We start from the raw sequence: 18,689 nt of genomic DNA, 5'->3' as shown, positions 1-18,689 counted from the left end.
TACTTTTAAAAGAATACATCAGGAATATCTTTGATCCCTTGCCGTTCACAATAGCTTCCTTTTGTCATTTTAGCTGCTTCACGAAATGGCGGCGAATTGTGGCTAATCTGAGGACATACTGAAAGATGTGGCAGCCAATCTGGCAATTTTGAAAGTGATATCATGAGTAAATCGTTAGACTTATTTACTTGAAATAAACAAGAACACACAATGAACATAAAAAGCTTTAGTTTACAAACTGAACAAACTACAAGCAGTCTTCGTTTTCCGAACATAACGTGTTTCAGATGCCCACCATCGTTCCAAATGCACTCGGCATGTCATCTGCTGACATCGCTCCCAACACCTGTTCTGCGGCACGACATTATTTCGTTGGATTTTTTTCCTGAATTCGATTTTTCGACTCTTGAATCTTGTGTGCTGCTGGAGAATTGAACACTTGTGATTTGAAGCATTCCCACAGGAAAAAAAAAATCACAGGTTGAAAACGCGGGGAATCTGTTCATGCATCCGATATCCCAGTGTCTGAAGATAGATAACAAGACTGGGAAAAAGGTTCCTCCCAGTTATCACGGAACTTCGCGCGATGTGATTGGTAGCCTCATCTTCTTGGAAGAACATGTGTTTGTTTACAGGTAGATGAGCAATTGCAGAAGCTAATCAGTTCTCCAACATGTGAACATAGCGTTCCTCTGTCACAGTACAGCCCTTTCTCTCATCTTCAATGAAGAACGGACCAATAACTGCAAAACAAAATATCGCATACCATACAGTAACTTTCAGGTTGTAGAGTGATTTCTCATGGATTTCTTGTGGGTTTGTGTTAGAACGGTATAAGAGGTATGTGCTGCCTGCGATATGTAAGCTATAAGAGAATCTGAGACCAAAGAGCAGTGTTGACTGCAGTACGAACTGTGTAGCAGTAGCAGTTAGTTGTTGCTAGCGAGCAGTCGCCTGTCTGTGCTTGTCAGTCCTGTCTGGTGTATCATGTTGGCTGAGCCGGTCGCGGTGCAGCGATGCCGGAGCCTGAGTATTATTGTATAAGGTAAAAAGCAGCTTCGCGCATATCTAGTAATGTTATGTGAAGTCCTATGTAAATCTTTTAAAAATGTCCTAATAATAATCTTCGTGATATAAAGTAATTTCTAACAAACATTCATTTCAATTTAAAGAATATACTAATTACTTCGATCCATGATCATTCCTATTGTTGCAAAAGAAAAATCAGTTGCTTCCTTTCATAAAATGACAAATCTATCGGCCTGCATTGCACAGAGCTGTCCCGGAAAAATTTTATATAAGAGCAGATATATTCGCTGTTTTTATTGAGGTAAGAATTTTTTCCTTTTTTATTCAGAATGATCTTACAGGGCCATGACGCAGCGCTGCTGTCGTCCAAATTCTACCAGGTTACTGAATTTCTTTTTTATTACGAGGTTTAGGAATTTTTCTGTTTCGACCTTTCATTAAATGGGAAACAAATTTTGTGTGGAGGTTAAATGTGAATGAATTTCTGTAGGGAGGTTATAAATGGGAACCAATTTTGTTCTCAGGTTACACAAAAAATTATAATCGCTATCCATAATATTCATATATTTATTAAAATTTTTTTGTGGGGACGTTACACTTGGCGGCATCCGGCCAGGATCGTATTTCTTTGTGAATCTCTGGAAGTAGTCATATATCTGCTCTTATTTACTTAAATGTAGTTTGCATCTGGCGCAACGCATTTACTAATTTGTCACTCTTTCTTTCACAGATCATCGGCAATTTATTTCTCTTTGTTGTAACTGCATTTGCTCCATTTTTGCTTTGTCTGTTTCTTTTTGTGCTTAAATTTGATTTGTAAAAAAAAAAAAAAAAAAAAATGCCGCGAAAAACTGTTAACAGTACATCGCGATGTGCAATGAGTGAAATAGCCGACTCTAATAATTTGACCGATAATTCTTGCGACAGTCAGTGTAATAGTGATAGTCCTCTAATTACGGATAATCAGTGCCTGTCGATCACTAGTAATGATTTTAATTCTAATGATGAGCAAACAAATGCAATTATGTCCACAGTAAATGTAACAATTGATGACACGGCACGTTCCGTTACAATGAACGCTGTCCAGTTTGACACGCCTAATTTGCAAAATTTACGTAGCGAACAGATAATTGTTTCTAACGAAGGTGAACAATGTACTCAAAGTACGTCAGATTTATTTGACTCCGAGGTAGTGACTAACAGTGCACATCCGAGTGGCGAACCTTTTCGAGATTCAAAGAATGACCAAATGGTTACACAAAACGCGACAAAAGCAGATACGCCATCAAACAACACAAAGAATAGAGTAGGTAATATTGGCATGGATCAAGTTATGGCATTATTGCTACAACTTAATGAAAATTTCAAACAACAAATTAATGAATCGAGCAAACAAATTAATGAAATACTAGACAACAATTCCAAACAGTTGAATGAAAAACAAGACAGGTCGATCGAACAAATTAATAAGTACTTTAAACAGATTAATGAACAGATTGCAGCCGTTGCCGTGCAATGCCATGATACTAAAGAACAATTACGTGAGGAGATTAAGGTTTGTGCTAGGAATAGTAGTGAAGAAATTACATCCGTGGCTCAAGAATTAAGTAATACGCAAGCAGCTACAACAAAATTACTTAAAGATGAAATTAGTGCAGTCGCCAAACAATGCTCTGAAAACGCAACACAGTTACGCGACGAGTTTAAATTAATGTCAGCAGAACTTTCACGTACACTGGATGCAAAAGTAGACACGAAATTTGAACAACAGAACAGCCAAATTGACGAACGTTTTAATCGCCACCTACAAAATAGTGAAGCGCGTTACCGTAAATTTATACAGGAACAGAATAAAGTAAAGCGACAAGTCATGGAAACAATTACTGCACAGAGACAGGAAGATAAGTATAAATTGTTTACGAAAGCAAAAACATACGTAGACAACAATATTGCTACAGTATCAGACGAAATTAATGCTATCATACAGTTGAACACCGAATTACATGATGAAATCTCGGACCTTAAAGCAAAAAGAGACACACACACAGTAGACCTTCAGACAGTGACCGACAGACTTGAACAATACAGGATCCCGATGCCATCAAAGCAGACGTTAAAAAATTGAACGAAACCACACGTAAAATACAAAAACAAATTAATGCTTGTGATAATAAAAACGATGATCAGGTAAAAGCACTGACTGAAAAATATGATGAATTGGCCAGTCGTATTGACGTTATCGAAAGTAATAATGACGCCAAATCAGACGATACTTCACCGATTTCGTTTAATCAGACACCTGAATTCCAAAATTTACAGCAGACAATCAGTGAGATAGGTTCGTCCAATAATACATTACGTAGAAAATTGTCAACTTTAGAGCAAAAAGTGACAGAAATGAAAAATGTTTCAGTCACTAACACGTCACAGCATACGCCACGTTCTGAACATTTGTCACACTCACACAGCCAGTATAACTTAAGTAATTTACAGAGACCACGCGACTTAGAATCCGAAGAGACACAGACAAACAGATTCTCATGCAATCCTGAACCTGCTAAGACATACAGAGACTATAATTTTTATTACAAACACTTTCTATCTGTTAGGAAATTTAAAGTGCTTAATAATGACAGAACACAGATTCACGCTTTGGACTGGATACGACAATTTGCTTTTGTATTTTCATCAGCTTGGCCTGTAATGCAGAAACTAGAATTGGACTGGATACGACAATTTGTTTTTGAATTTTCACCGGTATTGCCTGTAATGCAGAAACTAAAATTTATTTGCAGCGCGTAAGGGACTTCAGGGGATTCATTACACTTCGATGAATATGTGCCGTAGCGTGCACAGGGCCCTGAGCCGTAGTAGTGCTATTTCATCTTTAGTTTTCTGCACAGCTGCCTTCTCTTTTACTATCCTTTATATCTATGAAAACAGCTCTTCAACTATCGATCTATCTAGGATTAGAAATGTGTAAAGAAAACCTGATATGACAAGTATTACCTGAAAGTGACAGTTTTCTTTAGACACTCCCGAAATGACAACTACCGGCGTAATTTTAATAACAGGCAAAATTTTAATTATCAGTATCGTCAAAATTATCAGCAACAGGAACCACATTTTGGTAACAATAGAGGTTTTTCCCCACAACAACAACAAAACAAACCAGTTAGCATACCTAACCAACAATGTAATGTGCAAGGTCAAGCAAGCTTTAATGTTTCGCCGCCTACACGTATAGCGTCGGCTCCACCAAATAGTAACGCACCGCAACAAGGAAACCAGTATGTACAGAAAACACATCATTTCAATTCGTATCGCAACGCGCCGTATAGCAATGACTATCATGACAGACGTAAAAATAATGAGCACAATTTTCAGCGTACGTTTAATAACAGTCGGTCTTATCAGCAGCAAAATCATCCGCAACAGCATATTATCATGAATGAACCAGACAGTAGATATCATCCCGAACGTAATACGTCAGGAAGAAATAATAGAACAGTACAAATAGTGGAAATGCCACAGCATCCTCCCGAAAATAATAGCACGTCAGATAGAATTTGACTAGATACAGTAAAGGTTGCATCTTCCAGCAACGCAAGCAATACTTCAGATACACAGAATCTTGTTCACTAAAATGTTATTACTTTTGACGACATCCGAGACACTCTTTTGCAGGAAAAACCAGTTATTCAAAAAACCATTTCACACCCTGTCATTGAAGTAAAGATTGGATCATCCACATTTTCAGCAGTAATCGATTCTGGATCACCTATGTCAGTTATAAATGAGGAAACTTTCAACGAATGTAACAAAGAGAATACCTATCCTACGTTACCATTAGGCAAAACTAAAGTAAAAGGAGCAGTATCTGGTAAAGGAGTAGATGTAAAATTACAGACACATTTATCATTTTGTATTGCAGGTCATACATTTCACTCAAATTTTTGGATTGTTCCCTTATTGACAACAGACGTTATTTTACGTACGAATTTTCTGGTACAACACGACGCAATTATTGACTTTCAAAACTCCTATTTAATGTTAAAGGATGAAAATGTACAACTGGCTTTAGAATTTCAGCACTCTTTTTCTGCAGAAGAACAAACAATTAATCGTACAGAGGTTATTTCCGCATCACGTAACATAGACTGTCATTCCACATTGTTCACAGATATGTACGTACACAACTATAATACTCCAGTCGAAACCGACTATGACGTTATACAGATAATTTCTGATAAAGTTAAACAGAGCAGTGCAAATACAGACGACGAACGTACGCAGCTACGCAAAATTCTTTTACAGCAAGCTCCAGTTTTTGACAACGTCCCTGGTACTATGTCCGGTTTTATGTATGAATTTAAAGTTAAACAGCACGACACATTTAAAGCCAAACATTATCCCATTCCGTATATTCACAGAGAACAAGTTAAGAAAGAATTGCAAGCTATGCTTGACCAAGGTATTATTGAACCGGCAGTTAGTCCGTACATAAACCCACTCCATATTGTTAAGAAAAAGGATGGTTCACTTCGCCTCGTACTTGATTCGCGACACATTAATGACATTATTATTAATGAAACAGATCGCCCACAGACACTAGAAGAACTTCTACAGAAATTTCATGGTACTGCTATTTATTCCACGTTAGATTTGAAATCGGGATTTTGGCAAATTCAGCTCCATCCGAACTGCAGAAAAGACACATCTTTTCTCTGTTTTGGTGACTGTTACCAGTTTTGCAAATTACCGTTCGGTCTAACTATTTCTTCAGCAGCATTTATTCGCGGTTTGAATACTATACTCCCGACAGAACTGAAAGACAGAATCACAACGTATGTAGACGACATTCTTATTGCAGAAGCTAACTGGTTTGAACACAATCTGATTCTTGAACAACTGTTACGAACTTTTCGTGCACAAGGACTCATAGTTAATCTCAGTAAATCGCACTTTGGCAAAACTTCTATAAAATTTCTTGGGCATGTAATTTCAGCAGAAGGCATTGCGCCTGACACGGAAAAACTTCAAACTTTACGTGACATTACTGTTCCTACGACGAAGAAACAACTACGCAGCTTTCTGGGATTAATTAACTTTTTTCGTAAATTTGTTCTTTACTCTGCTTTAGACACCCCTAGATTATGTCAATTGACGGGTAAAAACACTATTTGGTCCTGGGATAGCCAAGCACATTCTGAATTTGTGAATCTGTAAGAAGCTTTGTTGAATGCACCACTTTTATCACATCCAGATCTTACTAGAAATTTTTCCATTGCCACCGACAGTTCTAACACCGCTTTAGGCGTACACATTTTTCAGGAAATTGAAGATGGTTGTACATTAATTAAAAACATAGCCTTTGCGAGTCGCATTCTGTCACCTGCTGAACGCAATTATTCTGTTACAGAACTTGAAGCATTATGTGTTGTATGGGCATTTACGAGATTTTGGCATTTTCTTTATGGAAGACACACTACCGTTTACACAGATCATAGAGCTATACAGTTTTTACTTTCCGCAAAATTTACACACGACAGGTTAAGCAGATGGAAATTTTATTTACAGGAATTTAATTTTACAATTGTTCACATTCCCGGTACACAAAATATTGTAGCAGACGCACTATCCCGTTCTCTCAGCAACAATCAGCAAGACATCGCAACCAACTTCTGCAAAGCAAATTTCAGCGTCATGTATATTCAACAAGTTGCATTTGAAAATTTCATTTCGTCGTCATTACGAGACATAGCACAAGAGCAGAGTAAAGACAACGTGTGGAAAGAAATTAAACACCTTTGGCAAGATAGGAATAATGTTACCATTAGAAATCATTACACTGTACGCAATAATATTCTGTTTCGCCGCTCTCACCCTGACAGCAACAACTGGTTACTATGCATTCCTGACGAACTTGTTAACAAATTAATTTGGTATACTCATTTAAGTTACGCACATTACGGAGCCAGAAAATGTTTTCTTATACTGACACAGAACTGTTACTTTGCCAACATGGAGAAACGTATTCGACGAGTTTTAGCGTCATGTAAAATCTGCCAGAAAGCTAAGTCAGATACGACTTCACATATTCCTCCATTACATCCCATTGTACCTGTTAAATTGAGACACATGGCCGCTGTAGACATTTTTGGTCCGATTCCCAGAACTAATAGAGGTTTTTGCTACATCTTTGTTGCTGTTGAACTCACTTCGAAATTTGTTACGCTCACTCTGTTACGCAAAGCTACTGCTAAATCTGTTTCGAATGCATTTGTAAAACATTTTTTATTCCATGTAGGGCATGTATTGAAAGTAATTTCCGACAATTGATCACAGTTTCGATCTGCTATATGGACACGTATGTTACGAGCTAGAAACATTTCTCCGATCTATATATCCAGATACCATGCTTCTTCGAACCCTTGTGAACGACTAATGAAAGAAATTGGTAAACTATGTAGAATATAGTGCCATAAAAAACATATTGATTGGGATACACACATACTGTCATTCCAGGATGTAATTAACTCCATACAAAATGAATCTACTATGCTATCTCCGACTGTTATAATGAAAAATGTTGAACCACCTAACAAAATTAAAGAATTAGTATCCTTTCCTACATCTCGTCGACTACGACACCATGAAATAATTGACATTGCGCTGAACAACATCAAACGTGCCGCAGAGCGCCGGAGAAGACAGCAAAAACTGGTTTGTACACGCCGTGACTTTCACATTGGACAAAAGATATTAGTACGTACACACTATCTATCCAAGAGAGGAAAGAATAGATGTAGTAAATTTGAGCTTCTATATGCAGGTCCATATCGAATTCGCAGCATTCCTCGCCCCAATGCAGTACACGTCGAAACTTTGAGAACCAGAAAAAGCAAAGGCAATCACCATGTCTCCAATATCAAACCCTTTATTGAATGAACATACTTTATGATTTATCACACTGTAATGCCATTTCCTGATTTTTATATGACCACTTATCCAATTATATTTATATGAACACTTACTGATGATTATTGTATTTTTTCTTGGCAAGTGCCCGGCAAGGTAAAGTTAGCAGGTCGCTTTTCTTGTCGTTACACATCAGACCGTGCACATTTTTCCAGATAAACTTACATATTTTATGACCACTTATGCAATTATATTTATGTGACTACTTACTGATGATTATCGTATTTTTTCTTGGCAAGTGCCCGGCAAGGTAAGGTTAGCAGGTCGCTTTTCTTGTCGTTATGCATAAGACCGTGCACATTTTTCCACATAAACTTACATATTTTATGACCAATTATGCAATTCTATCTAATGACATATTAATTTTATTCAAATTCTTTCTCCATTAAAGTCTTCACCTCTCGCCTCTATCAACTACACAACATACAAGCTGAACACAAAGAAAGTCATTTCTTGTCATTATATATCAGACCGTGCACATTTTCCATTTTTCATGTATGTATGATTGTTTTCCTGTTTGTTTGTATGCACTATGAAATGTTTAAGATGTAACATTTTGTCTTATCATATCTCAACATCGTGACTATTTCACATTTTTGCTACTACATTATGATACTCTGTGTACATGTTTGCACCTGAACACTGTCTATGTTTTTGACATATTACGTTTTCTGACATACTATGCTGTATGCTTAATTATATCACTAGAAACCAGTTTTTATTTAATGGGTATATGATTTAAATGCAAGACATTAATCATTGTTCATCATTTTCAGAAAGCAATAGCGTGTAAAGGAAATAAATTAAACAAACCACAGTGGATTACTATGAAATGGGAATTTCATCTTCGGAATGAACGAAAGAAGATGCAATACCTCGTCATGAAGAGTAAATGGATCAGAATTAACAAGCATTAACAAGAATATACTATACACATCGTATGATAGTCTTAACTAATTTTTTTCTTTCAGAATACGAGGCGATTGATGCAGGCTGTCAGACAGAACTACACATCTTAGTTTTAGTGATGAAATATGCTAGAAATAAGATACTCTATACTATGAATAGTTGTATGAAATAAATGGTGATATGAATAATGAAGTGTCTTTTTTGCAGATGATAATGAATGGTGATGAATAGTTATATGAAGAATATGCTAATATGAACAATGAAGTTTTTCTTTGCAGGTGATGATAGTAATGAAGTTATGGTAATATGAATAATGATGTTTTTCTTTGCAGATGAGAATAATGATGAAGTTTATATATTTACTGTTAGTTAATAAATGCTATGTAGTTACTTAATTATTTGTTGCAGTTCGTTTTGACAGTATGTTTTATGTTGCATGGTATAATGATTGAATGTTTTGGAAAGAACAGCTAGAGTACATACATAATGAATACACGTTTCATTACCTGTTGATTCGACGTTCACTACTTTTCAGCATAATATGCGTTTCTTCTTTCAGCTTAATAATCCATTTTATATTTTTTCCAGGAGAGTCACTAAACCTGTTCTAGTACTTGCATTTTTTTTTACCCATTTGTGTGTGCCATTCATGAATGTGATCACATATACTCTACTTGTTTCATAACCTTGCTACAGCTGACTCATGACGAATGACGTTACCTATCCTCATTTGTAGCAATAAGCCAAAAGCAAATATTTTTCATGCCCCAGCAATTAATTATCGATTCCAACGCAATGCATTGCTAGCACAAAAAAAAATGTACTACCAGTCCCAAATAATGCTACCAGTTTAAGAGAGTTTTGAGTAATACTGAATGGTGTTTTCTAACCACAGACCTTGAGTAATAGTTACAGTGTGTTACATTTTAAATATGTCCTATTTCACTTGAATGATGAGTTCTGAGTAATAGTGAATGATATATTGTAATAATGCATACATGCTATGGCAATAATTTTTGTAAATAATTTTTTTATTATACTCTATAAATGCTATGCCAATAATTAACTCTCATTTTGAATGATGACTTCTGATGGTTTGTCACTGGCCAAAGAGTGCCAATAATTATTTTAAATATGTTGTATGTCACTTGAATGATGAAAAATGTTTTGTAATATTCAATACTTGCTATATGTTTAGTAACTGGCCAAAGAGTGCCAATAATTATTTTAAATATGTTGTATGTCACTTGAATGATGAAAAATGTTTTGTAATATTCAATACTTGCTATACGTTTAGTAACTGGCCAATGAATGCCACTGTTTCTTATATTTTAAATTTGTATTATGTCACCTACATGCTGTTATATATGAATACCAGTAGCTTGATGCTACACTCGTTAGCTCCTGTTTTGAATGATGACTTCTGATGGTTTGTAACTGGCCAATGAGTGCCAATGATTACTATAGCTAGATGAATTATGTAAATGGTATGCCATTAATTAACTCTTGCTTTGAATGACCGCTTTTAAATAATGTATAAAAATGGTTTGTAACTGGCCAATGAGTGCCAATGTTCACTGTAATCAGATGATTTATGAACATTATTCTGTAATACTTCATACATAGTACAGAAGTGTTCAGTAACTAGGCAATGAGTGCCAACAATTAGTCAGATCGGTTGATAGACTAGTGTAATTCTCACTGATGACTAGCATGAGACTTAATGTCCTTCACCTTCTGACCTGATTACCAGAAATTACTGCCATATACGTTTGTCCTGTCTATTCTTATGATCATGGAGCACTATATTTGGTTTCTGCACTTATTCTACATTGGTGAATGAGTGTGGTGTTGACACATCATGGTGTCCACCACCTTGAACAATGGAGATGTTATTATGGTTCCACTGTTTGGTGTACCAAATGTTCTACCAAAATGATAACATGGAATATTAATACGACATTTCAGTGTCATGGCTACACTGATTAATACTTCAAAGAAGAGAACTTCAGATTGTCTCACTTGATGTTGTGCTTCTGTAGAAAGATATGGACTTTCAGTGCAGCTACGTGCAACCTGATGTGCTACAACCATGATGCAATCCTTCCCTTTCCTATCCTAGTTCTAGTAAAATGGTAAAAAAATACTACAGTGCGTATGCACTTTATGTCATGTGTTAATATGTTTTGTACTCATTGCGTATACATTTTGTCATTGCTTGATATGTTCTGTACTCAGTGCATGTGCACTATATTTCATTTCATGTTATTCACTTATATATATGTATATACTCTGTGACTGTAATCTTAGTTAATTAAGAAAAATTGCGTGTATATTTTGTGATTTCTTGATATGTTCTGTACTCAGTGCATGTGCATTCTATTTCATTTTATGTTCTGTATTTCTATATATGTATATACTCTGTGACTGTCAACTTAGTTAATTAAGTAGATTTTAGAAACATTTCCTGATATTCCACTGCACGTAAACGGAAAATTATATTACTCTAGGATACACTGTCCAGGAGATGATGTCATAAGAACTGAGCCGCGTGAAATTGAATTTCAGGCCGAATTTCACTGCAGACGCACGTGAAACGGTCAAAGAGTGGAGCGGAAGACAATGGAGAGCGCAAGAATAAGGAGATGGAGTAACATAATAATGTAATAAATACACACCCGGACATCGACGGGTACTAATGCTAGTCGAAATATATTAACTCACTGCACTGCGGTTGTTCATTTCAAAGAACTGACACTCGACATCTGTCGTAATTTTCATGTGTTCTTCTTTCGTGTCTGATTATTGAATAAGGGGTAACAAATTAGTCATCGCCGAATCACTTCACTTTTCTTCGCTTTATTTTCATTCTAGATATTGGGACGACGCGTGCTCATTTGCCGACTTGCCAATTTTTGAAGTAACAGATCACAAGAAAAATAAATTTTCCTATTCTGCAATCTTGAAGGAGAAAACTTCTAACTTATGAGTAACGTGTATGCGCAATACTAACTGGACGTTATATGAAAAGCACTTACCTATTACATCCCAAGTTGCAAGAAATTCGGACGCACCAATTCTTCTGTTCTTACCAGACGCAATGAAAGTGCTTCTTACCAATCTTGACTCCCTCGGCCAACTACCGAAACGAATTCTGTAGTTTTCGTTGTAGAGAACGCAACAATACCTATTGCCTGGAAAGGTGAAGTGGTGACGCGGCAGTGCCAGGACCTGACGCGGCACAGCAAGGCTACGGTTAAACTAGTGCTCAAGAAGAAGAAGCAAGAAGCTCACAATAAGTATGTGACCGATGATATGGATAAATGTATTATCAGGCAGCAGTTTCTATGGCATTACGAACAATAGAAAGAAATAGGAACTTCGCGAAAACTGCACAACTTTTGTCAAACAGAAATGAGCTTCAAAGCTAGCAAGGAAACCCTTAGAAGCAATGTTCTGTCTATGGATTTTCGTTTTAGAAGGTGTCAAAATTAACGTTTTGTTTTGTGCGGACGAGAGGGCATTGTTGCTAAAAGACCTTACTTTCTCAGGTTTTCATCAGAATCAAAGCTACCAGTTGTTTACTAAGATGAAACATGGATTCACACGCATAATACAGTAAATAAATGTTGGCAAAGTGATAGTGTGCGAGTAGTATTGTCAAACAAAAGTGCCGGTCAGAGTTTAATTGTTGTTCATGCTGGCGGAGACAGGTGTTTCATGGCTCAAAAACCAAAACGACCGACTATCACTCAGAAACGGATTGCAAAAATTTTCAAAAATACTTCAGAACCCAACTCATGCCAGGCTTATTAGAAATATCTTTATTTCTTGTAATTACTCTCAGCGTATTTACCCATTCGGAATACTTCTAGCCATTTGTAGGTGTTGCACATGTTTGACTGTAGTAATGTTCAACCTTTTTTTTCCATAATGCGGGAAGAATAAAACACTCGGAAACTGCCATTGAAGCGCTTAGCAAAATTGCTTAAGGCTTAACATGTAACTGCAGTACCGAACACTGCATTCGAATTTCCAAATTAGATTTCGTCTTCTGCCAAATTAGTTGTGAGTAAACGCACGGCGCGTAACAGGCTGGTAGCGCTCGACTCATAAGACTACTGGCTAGACTTGGCCACTGTTTCTATGTTTCGATACAGTGTATCGATACGTCGAACTGTTTCAGTGTTTCGGAAAGGCTGTGGTTCACTGTTTCGAAACAGTGATGTTTCATTCCGCCCCTGTCTCGGATAACCGGACCAGATTCGTTCTCGAGCCAGACACAGAAACTGTATCGTTGTTTCAAAATAAGGCTGTTTCAGTACACCTGTGCTGAGAACGGACTAATTGTATCGAAACAGTGATGTTTCATTCCGCTCTGTGTCGGACGAGATTCGGGCTCGGCACAGGTACTGAAACACAACATACCACTTCATGAAACACTTTCAAGAGTGTCGACATATTTATGACAAGCAATAGCATGAAGCTTAAGATATCCGAAAATAAAGCTTCGTTTCTAGCTGACTGTCCTATTCCGAAATGGCGTAACATCTGCTTTATAAACACTAACCAACAAATAAAACAACGCGTATTATTCACATTCAAAATAATAAATATGTGAAAATCATTGTTAAATTACACGTTTTTATAACATACGTTTCTCTGTTCATGTACAGTAATCATATTAAGAAACGCAAGTAAGCCTACACCATTTTGAATAAAAAAGGCGTAGAGTGACAGTTATTAGACAGATACATAAATCTGATGTAGGTATAATTGCAAGAAATCTGTTTGACATATCACTGATAGTGTTATGGTGAACGGGAAGGGCTGGGAGGCATGGTGAATTTATAGTAACGGTTCGAAACACCTTCAAAGACAAAATTGTTTTCTGTTATATTTTGTTATTTATTCGAATTATTTGGCGTTATTTGTGAGTCTATAGTCACTGTGCCTATTATCCATAATGATTCCCTTTGTGTGCATGGAAATTAGCAGGATGAGTATATTACCCATACTAACGGAATATGGGAATCCCAGTAGCATATCCGCTGTTTCTGCAGTTTCTGCAGTTTGCTCCCATCTCCGGTTCCGTTCGTAGTGGTTCTTCTGTCTTCAGCTATGGCTGTCCTCAGCCAATTGAAAAGTATGAAAGTCACACGACACGAAAGCAGCGCATTTACTGCAGGCAATACGAAACTGCCAAGACTTTCTGCGATATGATTAGCGCTCTCGCACCTCATTTGTGTTTATATGGACATACTTATACAGTAGACATTCAAGATGATAAAATGTGTAGGTTTATTAGGTTATAAAACACAAACTGTTTCACTGTTTCGAAACAGCGTATCGAAACATTTCATTGTACTGTTTCATTTGTTTCGAAACAGTTACGTGTTTCAGTTTGCCCATCTGTAATACTGGCGTGTACGGCAGACTGCTTCCCTCTCTCTGTTCCTCCGGCAAAAGTACGACGATGCTGCCACAGTGGCGAGGAAGAAATTAGTCGTCCTCCCTCCCCTTGTTCAACAGGGGCGGCCGGCAGGTTGTCGAGGCACCGTGCCACAGTTCCTGAAGCCGCTCCGTCCGAGGTTTTATTTCGAATCCCCTCTTCGGCATGAGTGCTGAGTTTTAAAAAAAAGGGGTGGGGTGGCAGATTTGCCGCCCCTCGGAAAGTGCCGCCCCGTGCGGCCACACGTTTTGCACGTGCCGGCCCTGACTACGATGAATCTTGAACTTTCTCCGAAATTCACGCTGAGCGATCACTTAACCGTTGTTTTTATAAAATATCTTTACAGCATAAGCATATTGCCGTTATGTCCTGTTTCATTGTTACAAACAAAGCTTTAAAGCAGACATGGGCAACCTTTGGTGACCCACAGGTCTGTTTCACCATACTTAAGCTCGCGGGCCGCCACGTCCCGTGATGTGCTGTGACGTGACAGCAGCGCTTTTAGCGCATCAAGTCAGAACTATAGCGTCCGGGATATTAACCAACGCCACCTAGGTGGCGCTGTATCAACCCTCGCAATACCAAGAGGGAGGTTACCTGAGCCCACCATTTGAAAATATTGTAGGTACCTTTAAATTTTTGAAAAATATTTATTGTTTTTAGTAATTTCTTCTACCAGATTCCATAATTGTTCTACATTTTTCAGTAAAACTTAACGCAAAAGAACAAGTCTTCTTAGTGGATGTGATTCTTCACACCAAATACCATTCTTATTTTCAGGTTCAGAGCTCCTGTTACACATCAGTATGTCTTTAAGAAGTATGTTCTGAATAAAAATCTACGACAGTTAACGATTTTTAATTTTTTGTGGAGGTCAGAAGTACCCCATCCTTGGTAGTACACGTTAAAATGGAAAACGAGTTTAAAACTGTAGTAAATGATATTTTCACGTAGTGGATCCTACTTACACATCAGTGCATTATTAAGTTCTATAATTAACAACAATTAACGAAAATAATTCTTTAACTTTTTGTGGTGGGTAAAAAGTAACCCCCCCCCCTCCTCTTGGCAGTACACGATATGGAAAATGTGTTGGTAACGTTAGGGTTCATGTTTATGGGGTGAAGTACCGATATGAATGGCACTCTTTTCCCGATACGCCACGCCAAACAATCATGCTTCAAAACACGCGTTTTTGGAAGTACTTTCATTTTATGTTCACTCCATGTTCAGATGTCTTTCTTTACTTAAAACGTCTTACAACAGCTGTTTCTAAAATTGCGTAAAAATTCTGCAATGCCTTTTATTGAATAAACAATATTCACGCCATATATAAATGTAAAATCTGAAGATGAGACGTCAGGTATCTTGAAATGACACCATGAAAAAATAAACACGTATAAAAGCAACGAGTTTGCAGCTTGTTGGTTGGTTGGTTGTTTGGGGAAGGAGACCAGACAGCGTGGTAATCGGTCTCACCGGATTAGGGAAGGATGGGGAAGGACGTCGGCCGTGCCCTTTCAGAGGAACCATCCCGGCATTTGCCTGGAGTGATTTAGGGAAATCACGGAAAACCCAAATCAGGATGGCCGGAACCGTCGTCCTCCCGAATGCGAGTCCAGTGTCTAACCACTGCACCACCTCGCTCGGTTTGCAGCTTATTCACTGTACATTACCTTCAGTTTCAACTTTAGCAGTGTTCTAACACGTCTACAATGGACAAGAATTATTTCCCAATATTAATACGAGAAAGAACAGAAAAATAAAATGCGGCATCGAGATAAGCAAACACAGTCGACGTGCCATTAGGACGGACTAAGTGATTTTTGATCACAGTCAAGTCATTCAAGTGTTTGAAGTTTATTGTGTTAATATCCAGAAACACCATTAGTAAGCAGTTTTTAAATAGTTTTAGAGAAATACGATGGCCAACTGATGGCACAGGGATGGGTTTTCCCTATAACACTAAATAAATTTAGCCGTCATATCTTTATTGATTTTAAATAGCGTTGTTTCATCGCTTGAACTTAGCATATTGGCTTTATTGTACAGAATCCAAACTAGAAAAATCCGAAACAACAGAATAGCAAATTGTCAAACCGATGATACTCGCCTTCACACACGCTCAGTACGGACTGGTAATACTTGAGACTATTTTGCACATCAATGCTGTTGACAATAATACTGAATGTGTGAGGGCCCCTCATCTCGCACTCTCATCCACAAATTTCTTCCGAGGGCCGGGTTGAAACCAATCGCGCATTCGGCCCGCTGCCGTCGGTTACCCAATCGTGCTTTAACGTTTCTGAATGATTGGTTCCCGCCAAACCAATATAACTGCTGTTGCCAAATCGTCCGATTCGCTACTCCATACTACAATGCTGGTGCTGGCACAAGACTTTCGAAGCACACTCTTCAGTAAACATTGTTTGACATGGTACTACACGGCTAACGATCCCTACGTATTCCCATGTTGACTCAATGACAATTACTATTCCAGTAGGCACAGATTCATCGAGATTAGAGCAGGGTTCAGTGAAAATATGTTACCTGGTCGGATGAATCGTGTTTCTTGTTGCACCGGGTCAACGGTCATTTCTCGACATGTCGTTGAAGTGAACGGCTGCTCGAAACATGCACCACTCGACCACTCGACAACCACAGGATAGTGAGGCAGCATTACGGTGTAGCGGGACATTCACCTGGGATGCCTTGGGCCGTGTGGTAGTAATCTAAAGCACCGTTACAGCTGTAGACTACATTAAACTTGTTGCGTGTCTCAAGGTCAGAAACGTGTATAAGCTGTTGGAGGACCATGCTGATAATCTCGCGTTGATGTCTTGACCACCAATTCGCCTGGCCTGAAACCGATAAAACTCATCTGAGACACTGTCAGCCACCAAACACATGTCCATAAACCAACCGTTCTTAACTTATAAGAACTTCATGAGTTGTGCGTAGTCATCTAATGCAGCATACTTCCACAAACGTATCTAGGACTTATCAAATCCGTAACACGCAGAATCGCTGCTGCACGACGTTCTAAGGGTGCATCAACGAGCTATTGAGCAGGTATTCATAATGTTTTGGCACATCAGTGAATGCGTCGATACAGCTTCATTAAATTTCATGTGGACATTTTGAAATTTAGAAGTCAGACGAGCCAGGAATGGGGTTGGCGTACGACAGAAACTACTTACAATAACCACGAAGGAAGTTAAGATCCTTAATTTGGAAAAGTTGGAATTGAAAACGTTTTAAAGGGGTAGACCGGAATCCCTGAACAACTAATTTCAAATTTCTGCTGATATTTTGTTTCCCTGAAGCGCGTTAGAAGAAACTAGTAGACAAAGTCCGGAAATGGACCTGAAACTCAGCTATAAAAAGATACAGTGCAAATCAACATATTTAACTGCAGATACCATAAACTGAAATAGAGTTGTTAAAACCACTGACGAGTATTTGCAACGACTGGATGCACATTCAAAGAAATAAATAAAAGAGAAAAATCTGTCCTTTAGTGCGTCTGAATTAACAAGTGTGTGAATGCGTGCGTGCGTGTGTGTGTGTGTGTGTGTGTGTGTGTGTGAGAGAGTGAGAGAGTGAGAGAGAGAGAGAGAGAGAGAGAGAGAGAGAGATTGATTTCACAGGCCAACGAAAAATTTTTTTTAAAAACTTTGTTTACTATGATAGCTGATCTTTATAGATTTTTATGAGCTGGATCCAAATTCAGCCTTTGTTTTTTTCGTATCACCCATAGTTTTAGAGCAATATGCTTTTTACTATACAGTACAAAATCGTATGCTATACAGTAAACGGGGAAATTAATGAAAAGTTTTGTTACAACATAAGCATGGTTTGTATTTACAGTAAGCTACTTAAAACAATGTCTGTTGATAAAAGTTTCACTTGTCAGCTGGAATTGGTTGTATTTTCTTTCTCTTAAGCATCTTGTGTAGCTTTCTTTACGATGAGTGGCTTGCTGAACTTCTTGGTGAAGTGATCAACAGTAGTCCCCCATCCTGTTGGTGTTCCAGCGGCCTTGCTGGCGTTTTTCCATCACTTGAATGTCCTGGCGAAAGAGCTCTTCTTGCTCCTCACTAACATCTCCCAGATTGTCCAGGAAGTAATCGAGGAGACTGTTCAGAAAGTGAACTTCCAGGCTCATTAAACATCCTAAAGTCTTAAACTTCTGTAACATTGTAGCTATAATAGAAACATTCTGGGTTTTTTCATGTCCTAAGAACTTTCTAAGGACTTGCTTGAATGATAACCATGCTTCTTTCTCCTTTAAGGTCATTGAGGATTCGGAGTTAAC

General features: G+C 37.9%; 1 protein-coding gene across 1 annotated transcript in view; it reads right to left on the bottom strand.

The window, feature by feature from the left end:
* The window catches only part of LOC124788908 (solute carrier family 22 member 7-like), a 185,993-nt gene that overhangs the window by 8,275 nt on the left and 159,029 nt on the right, over window positions 1-18,689 (bottom strand). The gene's annotated exons all lie outside the window — the stretch shown is intronic.

The sequence above is a fragment of the Schistocerca piceifrons genome, chromosome 3, assembly GCF_021461385.2.
Source record: "Schistocerca piceifrons isolate TAMUIC-IGC-003096 chromosome 3, iqSchPice1.1, whole genome shotgun sequence".
NCBI classification, from domain to species: Eukaryota; Metazoa; Arthropoda; class Insecta; order Orthoptera; family Acrididae; genus Schistocerca; species Schistocerca piceifrons.
Note: the sequence above shows the minus strand (reverse complement) of the source record. Positions and strands in the feature narration are given on the sequence as shown.